Here is a 7278-nt window from a genome sequence, read left to right on the forward strand (position 1 = left end):
CATTTTTCAATTTGTCAACTGCATGTTTCTCTCTTTCCATGATTTTCAGTTTTCTTGCCATATTCCATGTCCTACAGTGGACATTTCTAAATTTTCCACCTTTTTCAGTTTTCCTCGCCATATTTCACGTGCTAAAGTGTGTATTTCTCATTTTTCGTGTTTTTCAGGTTTCTCGCCATATTCCAGGTCCTACAGTGTGCATTTCTCATTTTTCACGTTTTTCAGTGATTTTGTCATTTTTCAAGTTGTCAAGTGGATGTTTCTCATTTTCAATGATTTTCATTTTTCTTACCTTATTCCACGTCCTATAGTGGACATTTCTAAATTTTCCACCTTTTTCAGTTTTTCTCGCCATATTTCACGTCCCAAAATGTGTATTCCTTATTTTCCATGATTTTCAGTTTCCTCGCCATATTCCAGGTCCTACAGTGTGCATTTCTCATTTTTCACGTTTTTCAGTGATTTCGTCTTTTTTCAAGACGTCAAGTGGATGTTTCTCATTTTTCATGATTTTCAGTTTTCTTGCCATATTCCCTGTCCTACAGTGGACATTTCTAAATTTTCCACCTTTTTCTGTTTTCCTCGCCATATTTCACGTCCTAAAGTGTGTATTTCTCATTTTCCGTGATTTTCAGTTTTCTCGCCAGATTCCAGGTCCTACAGTGTGCATTTCTCATTTTTCACGTTTTTCAGTGATTTCGTCATTTTTCAAGTCTTCAAGTGTATGTTTCTCATTTTCAATGATTTTCATTTTTCTTGCCTTATTCCACGTCCTATAGTGGACATTTCTAAATTTTCCACCTTTTTCAGTTTTTCTCGCCATATTTCACGTCCTAAAGTGTGTATTTCTCATTTTCTGTGATTTTCAGTTTTCTTACCATATTCCAGGTCCTACAGTGTGCATTTCTCATTTTTCACGTTTTTCAGTGATTTCGTCATTTTTCAAGTTGTCAAGTGGAAGTTTCTCATTTTCCATGATTTTCAGCTTTCTAGCCATATTCCAGGTATTACAGTGGACATTTCCTTATTTTCGACCTTTATCAGTTTTCCTCGCCATATTTCATGTCCTAAAGTGTGTTTTGCTCATTTTCCCTGATGCAGTAGGGCAGTCAGTCATCACAGGACTATGCAGTTGGGTAGCCAGTCAACACAGGACTGTGCAGTTGGGCAGCCAGTCAACACTGGATTGTGCAGTTGGGTAGTCAGTCATCACAGGACACTACAGGTGGGGATTCAGTCATCACAGGACTGTGCTGTTGGGCAGTCAGTCATCGCAGGACTGTGCAATTGGGGAGTAAGTTATCACAGGACTGAGCAGTTGGGCCGTCAGTCATCACAGGACTGTGCAGTTAGGCGATCAGTTATCACAGTACTGTGCAGTTGAGCAGTCAGTCATCACAGGACTGTGCAGTAGGGCATCAGTCATCACAGGACTGTGAGGTAGAGTAGTCATCACAGGACTTTAGGTTGGGCAGTCAACATCACAGGAATGTGCAGATGGGCACTCTGTCATCACAGGACTGTGCAGTTGGGCAGTCAGTAATTACAGGACTGTGCAGTTGGGTAGTCATCACAGGACTGTGCAATTGGGCAGTCAGTCATCACAAGACTGTCCAGTTGGGTAGTCAGTCATCACAGGACTCTTCAATTGGGGAGTCTGTCTTCACAGGACTGTGCAGTAGGGCAGTCAGTAATCACCGATCTGTGCAGTTGGGGAGACAGTCATCACAGGACTGTGCAGTTGTGTAGTCCTTATAGGACTGTGCACTTGGGCAGTCAATCATCACAGAACTGTGCAGTTGGGCAGCCAGTCATCACAGGACTGTGCAGTTGGGCAGTCAGTTATCACAGAACTGGGCAGTTGGGCAGTCAGTCATCACAGGACTGTGCAATTGAGCAGTCAGTCATCACAGGCTGCGGCAGTTAGGGAGTCATCACAGGACTATCCATTTGGAGAGGCATCACAGGATTATCCAGTTGTGGAGTCAGTCATCACAGGACTGTGCAGTTGGGTAGTCAGTCATCACAGGACTTTGCAGTAGGGGAGTCAGTCAATTAAGGACGGGGCAGTTGGGCATCAGTCTTCACATTACTGTGCAGTTTGGCAGTCTATCATCACAAGACTCTGCAGTTGGGGAGTCAGTCATCACAGGACTGTGCAGTAGGATAGTCAGTCATCATCGGATTGTGAAATGGGGAGACATTCATCACAGGACTGTGCAATTGGGTAGTCCTCACAGGACTGTGCACTTGGGCAGCCAATCATCACAGGACTGTGCAGTTGGGGAGCCAGTCATCACAGGACTGTGCAGTTGGGAAGTAAGTCATCAAAGGACTTTGCAGTTGGGGAGTTAGTCACCACAGGACTGTGCAGTTTGGCAGTCAGTTATCACAGGACTGTGCAGTTGGGCAGTCAGTCATCATAGGACTGTGCAATTGGGCAGTCAGTCATCACATGACTGGCCAGTTCGGGAGTCATCACAAGACTATTCTATTGGGGAGGCATCACAGGATTATCCAGTTGGGGAGTCAGTCATCACAGGACTGTGCAGTTGTGCAGCCAATCATTACAGGACTGTGCAGTTGGGGAGCCAGTCATCACAGGACTGTGCAGTTGGGAAGTAAGTCATCAAAGGACTTTGCACTTGGGGAGTTAGTCACCACAGGACTGTGCAGTTTGGCAGTCAGTTATCACAGGACTGTGCAGTTGGGCAGTCAGTCATCATAGGACTGTGCAATTGGACAGTCAGTCATCACATGACTGGCCAGTTCGGGAGTCATCACAAGACTATCCTATTGGGGAGGCACCACAGGATTATCCAGTTGGGGAGTCAGTCATCACAGGACTGTGCAGTTGGGAAGTCAGTCATCACAGTACTTTGCAGTAGGGCAGTCAATCATCCCAGGACTGTGTAGTTTGGCAGCCAGTCATCACAGGACTGTGTCGTTGGGCAGTCAGTCATCACATGATTATCCATTTAGGGAATCAGTAATCACAGGACTGTGCATTTGTGCAGTCAGTCATCAAAGGACTGTGCAGTTGGGCAGTCTGTTATCACAGGGCTGGGAGTTGGACAGTCAGTCATCACTGGACTGTCCAGTTGGGTACGCATCACAGGACTGTGCAGTTGGGCAGCCAGTCATCAAAGGACTGTGCAGTTGGGTAGTCAGTCATTACAGGACTCTGCAGTTGGGTAGATATCACAGGACTGTGCAATTGGGCAATCAGTCATCCCAAGACTGTGCACTTGGGTATTCAGTCATCACAGGACTCTGCAGTTGGGGATTCAGTCATCACAGGTCTGTGGTGTTGGGGAGTCAGTCATCACAGGACTCTGCAGTTGGTTAGTCAGTCATCACAGGACTGTGCACTTGGGGAATCAGTCATTACAGGATTATCCAGTTGGGGAGACAGTCATCACATTACTGTGTAGTTGTGGAATCAGAAATCCCAGAATTGTGCAGTTGGGCAGTCAGTCATCACAAGAAGTGTAGTTTGGCAGCCAGTCATAACAGGACTGTGCAGTTGGGCAATCAGTCATCACAAGACAGTCCAATTGGGTAGTCAGTCATCACAGGATTCTGCAGTTGGGGAGTCAGTCATCACAGGACTGTGCAGTAGGGCAGTCAGTCATCACAGGACTGTGCAGTTGGGCAGCCAGTCAACACAGGACTGTGCAGTTGGGCAGTCAGTTATCACAGGACTGTGCAGTTGGGAAGTCATTCAATACAGAACTTTGCAGTAGGGGAGTTAATCGTCACAGGAGTGTGAAGTTTGTAAGTCAGTCATCACAGGACTGTGCCATAGAGAGTCAGTCATCTCAGTACTGTGCAGTTGGGCATCAGTCATCAATGACTGTGCAGTTTGGCAGTCTATCATCAAGGACTGTGCAGTTGGGAAGTCAGTAATCACAGAAATGTGCAGTTGGGCAGTCAACATCACAGAACTCTGCAGTTGGTTAGTCAGTCATCACAGGACTGTGCACTTGGGGAATCAGTCATTACAGGATTATCCAGTTGGGGAGTCAGTCATCACATTACTGTGTAGTTGTGGAATCAGAAATCCCAGAATTGTGCAGTTGGGCAGTCAGTCATCACAAGAAGTGTAGTTTGGCAGCCAGTCATCACAGGACTGTGCAGTTGGGCAATCAGTCATCACAAGACAGTCCAATTGGGTAGTCAGTCATCACATGATTCTGCAGTTGGGGAGTCAGTCATCACAGGACTGTGCAGTAGGGCAGTCAGTCATCACAGGACTGTGCAGTTGGGCAGCCAGTCAACACAGGACTGTGCAGTTGGCAGTCATTTATCACAGGACTGTGCAGTTGGGAAGTCATTCAATACAGAACTTTGCAGTAGGGGAGTTAATCGTCACAGGAGTGTGAAGTTTGTAAGTCAGTCATCACAGGACTGTGCCATAGAGAGTCAGTCATCTCAGTACTGTGCAGTTGGGCATCAGTCATCAATGACTGTGCAGTTTGGCAGTCTATCATCAAGGACTGTGCAGTTGGGAAGTCAGTAATCACAGGAATGTGCAGTTGGGCAGTCAACATCACAGGACTCTGCAGTTGGTTAGTCAGTCATCACAGGACTGTGCACTTGGGGAATCAGTCATTACAGGATTATCCAGTTGGGGAGTCAGTCATCACATTACTGTGTAGTTGTGGAATCAGAAATCCCAGAATTGTGCAGTTGGGCAGTCAGTCATCACAGGAAGTGTAGTTTGGCAGCCAGTCATCACAGGACTGTGCAGTTGGGCAATCAGTCATCACAAGACAGTCCAATTGGGTAGTCAGTCATCACAGGATTCTGCAGTTGGGGAGTCAGTCATCACAGGACTGTGCAGTAGGGCAGTCAGTCATCACAGGACTGTGCAGTTGGGCAGCCAGTCAACACAGGACTGTGCAGTTGGGCAGCCAGTCAACACAGGATTGTGCAGTTGGGTAGTCAGTCATCACAGGACACTGCAGTTGGGGATTCAGTCATCACAGGACTGTGCTGTTGGGCAGTCAGTCATCGCAGGACTGTGCAGTTGGGGAGTAAGTTATCACAGCACTGAGCAGTTGGGCCGTCAGTCATCTCAGGACTGTGCAGTTAGGCAATCAGTTATCACAGTACTGTGCAGTTGAGCAGTCAGTCATCACATTACTGTACAGAAGGGCATCAGTCATCACAGGACTGTGAGGTAGAGTAGTCATCACAGGACTTTAGGTTGGGCAGTCAACATCACAGGAATGTGCAGATGGGCAGTCTGTCATCACAGGACTGTGCAGTTGGGCAGTCAGTCATCACAGGACTGTGCAGTTGGGTAGTCATCACAGGACTGTGCAATTGGGCAGTCAGTCATCACAGGACTGTGGTGTTGGGGAGTCAGTCATCACAGGACTGTGCAGTTGGGCAGTCAGTTATCACAGGACTGTGCATTTGGGCAGTCATCACAGTACTGGGAAGTAGGACATCAGTCATCACAGGACTGTGCAGTAGGGTTGTCAGTCACCACAGGACTGTGCAGTTGGAGAGTCAGTCATCACAGGACTCTGCAATTGGGTAGTCATCACAGGACTGTGAAATTTGGCAATCAGTCATCCCAAGACTGTGCATTTGGTTAGTCAGTCATCACAGTACTCTGCAGTTTGGCAGTCAGTCATTACAGGCCTGTGCAGTTGGGCAGTCAGTCATCACAGGACTGTGCAGTTGGGTAGTCAGTCATCACAGGACTCTGCAGTTGGGTAGACATCACAGGACTGTGCAATTGGGAAATCAGTCATCCCAAGACTGTGCACTTGTGTAGTCAGTCATCACAGGACTCTGCAGTTGGGAATTCAGTCATCACAGAACTGTGCAGTTTGGCAGTCAGTCATCAAAGGACTTGGAAGTTGGGGAATCAGTCATTACAGGATTATCCAGTTGGGGAGTTAGTCATCACATTACTGTGTATTTGTAGAATCACACAAAACAGTATTGTGCAGTTGGGCATTCAATCATCACAAGACTGTGCAGTTGGGCAGTCAGTCATCACAGGAAGTGTAGTTTTGCATCCAGTCATCACAGGACTGTGCAGTTCGGCAGTCAGTCATCACATGATTATCCAGTTGGGGAATTAATCATCACAGGACTGTGCATTTATGCAGTCAGTCATCAAAGGGCTGTGCAGTTGGTCAGCGAGTCATCACAGGACTGTGCAGTAGGATAGTCAGTCATCATCGGATTGTGAATTGGGGAGACATTCATCACAGGACTGTGCAATTGGGTAGTCCTCACAGGACTGTGCACTTGGGCAGCCAATCATCACAGGACTGTGCAGGTGGGGAGCCAGTCATCACAGGACTGTGCAGTTGGGAAGTAAGTCATCAAAGGACTTTGCAGTTGGGGAGTTAGTCACCACAGGACTGTGCAGTTTGGCAGTCAGTTATCACAGGACTGTGCAGTTGGGTAGTCAGTCATCATAGGACTGTGCAATTGGGCAGTCAGTCATCACATGACTGGCCAGTTCGGGAGTCATCACAAGACTATTCTATTGGGGAGGCATCACAGGATTATCCAGTTGGGGAGTCAGTCATCACAGGACTGTGCAGTTGGGCAGCCAATCATCACAGGACTGTGCAGTTGGGGAGCCAGTCATCACAGGACTGTGCAGTTGGGAAGTAAGTCATCAAAGGACTTTGCAGTTGGGGAGTTAGTCACCACAGGACTGTGCAGTTTGGCAGTCAGTTATCACAGAACTGAGCAGTTGGGCAGTCAGTCATCATAGGACTGTGCAATTGGACAGTCAGTCATCACATGACTGGCCAGTTCGGGAGTCATCACAAGACTATCCTATTGGGGAGGCATCACAGGATTATCCAGTTGGGGAGTCAGTCATCACAGGACTGTGCAGTAGGGCAGTCAATCATCCCAAGACTGTGTAGTTTGGCAGCAAGTCATCACAGGACTGTGTCGTTGGGCAGTCAGTCATCACATGATTATCCATTTAGGGAATCAGTAATCACAGGACTGTGCATTTGTGCAGTCAGTCATCAAAGGACTGTGCAGTTGGGCAGTCTGTTATCACAGGGCTGGGAGTTGGACAGTCAGTCATCACTCGACTGTCCAGTTGGGTACGCATCACAGGACTGTGCAGTTGGGCAGCCAGTCATCAAAGGACTGTGCAGTTGGGTAGTCAGTCATCACAGGACTCTGCAGTTGGGTAGATACCACAGGACTGTGCAATTGGGCAATCAGTCATCCCAAGACTGTGCACTTGGGTATTCAGTCATCACAGGACTCTGCAGTTGGGGA

The 7278-nt window shown here is 47.5% G+C and overlaps 1 non-coding gene across 1 annotated transcript; it reads right to left on the reverse strand.

Moving 5' to 3' along the window:
• Positions 1–1346: 1346 nt before the first annotated feature.
• On the reverse strand, positions 1347–1421 carry Mir101c (microRNA 101c). Its single transcript, NR_039546.1, has one exon. It is a non-coding gene; the product is annotated as a microRNA 101c (primary transcript).
• Positions 1422–7278: the final 5857 nt, after the last annotated feature.

This window comes from Mus musculus, chromosome 9 (genome assembly GCF_000001635.26).
Source record: "Mus musculus strain C57BL/6J chromosome 9, GRCm38.p6 C57BL/6J".
NCBI classification, from domain to species: domain Eukaryota; kingdom Metazoa; phylum Chordata; class Mammalia; order Rodentia; family Muridae; genus Mus; species Mus musculus.